General features: G+C 42.7%; 1 protein-coding gene across 1 annotated transcript in view; it reads right to left on the reverse strand.

The window, feature by feature from the left end:
• TBC1D32 (TBC1 domain family member 32) overlaps nt 1-2,959 on the reverse strand; it is a 350,348-nt gene that overhangs the window by 341,143 nt on the left and 6,246 nt on the right. The window lies entirely within an intron of this gene.

Consider the following 2,959-nt stretch of genomic DNA (forward strand, 5'->3'; position numbering starts at 1 on the left):
GGAGACAGCTTAGGGGGCAGGAGTTCATGGAGGGATGGACACTGGGAGGAGGTAACTATGGGAAGGAAGTGGGAGGGGAGCTGTTGCATTGTGGTAAACTGTGGTCAATGTCATGAGACAAAGCATATGTAAACTGCTATACGGAAAGTGAATTTGCTCTGTAAATCTTTACCCAAACCACAATTAAAAAAAAAGAAAAAGAAAAGAAGTGACAGCCAGGACAAGAACAGATACATGCACACCCATGTTCACTGCAGCACTATTTACAATAACCAAAAGATGGAAACAACCTAGGTGCTCATCAACAGAAGAATGGATAACCAAACTACAATACATACACAATGGAATACTATGCAACCCTAAAGAATGAAGAATCAGTAAAATACTGCATAACATGGATACTGAGTAAAATAAATCAATCACAGAAGGACAAATATTGTTTTAGTCCATTACTGTAAAAAATCATGGAAAGGATTATATATGGAAGGACTTTTCTTTGTTGGTTACCAGGGGTAGGAGGGGAGGCGAAGGAACACTGTTAGACAGATAGAGACAAGTATTGATTTGAGTGAAGAGAAGGGCAATGTACCAAATGTGAGTGATCAGTACAGTGGCAGTGAGGAAGAGGAAGACATAGAGAGGGAGGTACAGACAACAAAGGTGAACTCTTTTGCACATACAGTACTGTGTTGTCAGTGAAGGCGAACATGGATGTACAGGTGGATAGATGAGTGCACAGGCTGAACTATTAGGTATGTCTATGCAGGGGTTGGGAGCTCTGGTAGCGTAGTGCCTAAGGCACTTCACTGCTAACCAGAAGGCTGGCGGTTCAAACCCACGAGCCACTCCTCGGAAGGAAGGTTGGGCAATCTACTTCTGTAGTGATACTGCCTTGGAAACCCAAGGAGGGGTCGCTATGAGTCGGGTCCGACTTGACAGCACATAACAACAACAACATGCAAGGGTTAGTGTGTCCAACACCATGTATAGGGTTGACAGACAATGTTTCTATCAGTGTATTTGTATGCTCTGTAATTCCTAGGTATATGGTAGAGCTGACAAGGGGCAAGGTTATAGTTCCTTCTTGGCCACAACCAGCTAGAGGGAGCAAGTAGTTGGACATGTGGGCTCAAGACCATAGTCACAGGGGACATCAAGCTCAACTGGCATAGCGTACTACCAAAAACATTGTTCCACATCCCACTTTGGTGAGTAGCAACTGGCATCTTAAAAGCTTACAAGCAGCCATCTAGATGCAACGATGGGTCTTTCCTCGTCCAAAGCAAAGAGGAATGAAGAAAACCAAAGACACATGGAAACAATTAGTCCAAGTGACCAGTACACCATGTAATCCTCAGCCTATAAGACCAGAAGAACTAGATGGTGCCCAGCTATCCCTGTCAACCACTCAGAGAAGGATCTCTGTAGGAAATCCTGGATAGAGTGGGAGAACAATGTGGAACAAAACTCAATCATTAAAAACAAAAGATCAGGTTTGCTGGTCTGATAGAGCCTGATAGAACCACTAAGTCTACAGCCCCTAGCTGCCCTTCAGGTCTGGAAGTGAACCCACTCCAGTGGCTTCCAGCTAAACAAAAGATAGGTATTTGAGTTGAACATTACTTTAAGTAGATACACTCCTTGGAGAGATCAATCATCGGAGAAAGAAGGGCTGTTTATGCACAAGGAGACAGCTTGGGGGGCTGGAGTGCATGGAGGGAAGGACACAGGGAAGAGGTAACTATGGGGAGGAAGTGGGAGGGGAGCCGTTGCATTGTGGGAAATTGTAGTCAATGTCATGAGACAAAGTGTATGTGAGCTGCTATATGGAAAGTGAATTTGCTCTACAAACTTTCACCCAAATCAGAACAAAAATTTAAAAAAAGAAAGAAAGAAATCAGACAATGTATTGCACTGGGCAAATCTGCTGCAAAAGACCTTTTTAATGTGATGAAGAGCAAAGAAGTCTCTTTGAAGACTAAGGTATGCTTAACCGAAGCCATGGTATTTTCAAGATTCTCACATGCATGGGGACGCTGGACAAGGAATAAGGACCGAAGAAGAGTTGATACTTTTGAGTTGTGATGCTGGAGAAGAATACCAAAAATACCATGGACTGCCTGAAGAACTAACAAATCTGTCCTGGAAGAAGTGCTGCCGGAATGCTCCTTAGAAGCAAGAACAGTCAGACTTTAACCTACTTTGGTCATGTGGTCAGAACGAACGATTTCCTGGAGAAGGATATCATGCTTGGTAAAGTGGAGGGTCAATGAAAAAGGGAAAGACCCACAATGAGATGGATCGACTCAGTGGATGCAACAGTGGGCTCAGGTATAGCAAGGATTGTGAGGCCGGTGCAAGACCAAGCATTGTTTCATTCTGTTATACACAGAGTTGCTACGAGTCACAGCAGACTTGATGGCACCTAACAACAACACAACATTGTCTAATAGAGTGCCAGAAGATGAGCCCCTCAGGTGGGAAGGCACTCAAATACAACACAGATATAAAATGTACACAATGATGATTATCACACACAAAATATAAAAAATCTAATTAGCACATTTCTTTCAAAAATTTAGCTGTTTAAACTGCAAGAAATATTTCATTAATAAATATTAAAAATTATCAGTAATATGTCTTGAAGAGGTATTTTATTAGTGGTTTAAAAGTTATGTACTATAATGCTAGTAATGGAAATTCCTAAAACATGTTTCAAAATCAGGATTTTGTGTGTGTGTGTGTGTGTGACAAACTCACATATTTTAGTGTACTAAACTCTAGGAGTTCTGGTAGCATAGTGGCTAAAGTACTTGACTGCTAACCAGAAGGCTGGCGGTTCAAACCCACCAGACACTCCTAGGAAGGAAGGTTGGGCAATCCTACTTCCGCAGTGATACTGCCTTGGAAACCCAAGGAGGGGTCGCTATGAGTCGGGGCCGACTCGACGGCACATAAC

Source organism: Orycteropus afer, unplaced genomic scaffold (genome assembly GCF_000298275.1).
Source record: "Orycteropus afer afer isolate SDZICR_OR568_19922 unplaced genomic scaffold, OryAfe1.0 scaffold00286, whole genome shotgun sequence".
In the NCBI taxonomy this organism is placed as follows: domain Eukaryota; kingdom Metazoa; phylum Chordata; class Mammalia; order Tubulidentata; family Orycteropodidae; genus Orycteropus; species Orycteropus afer.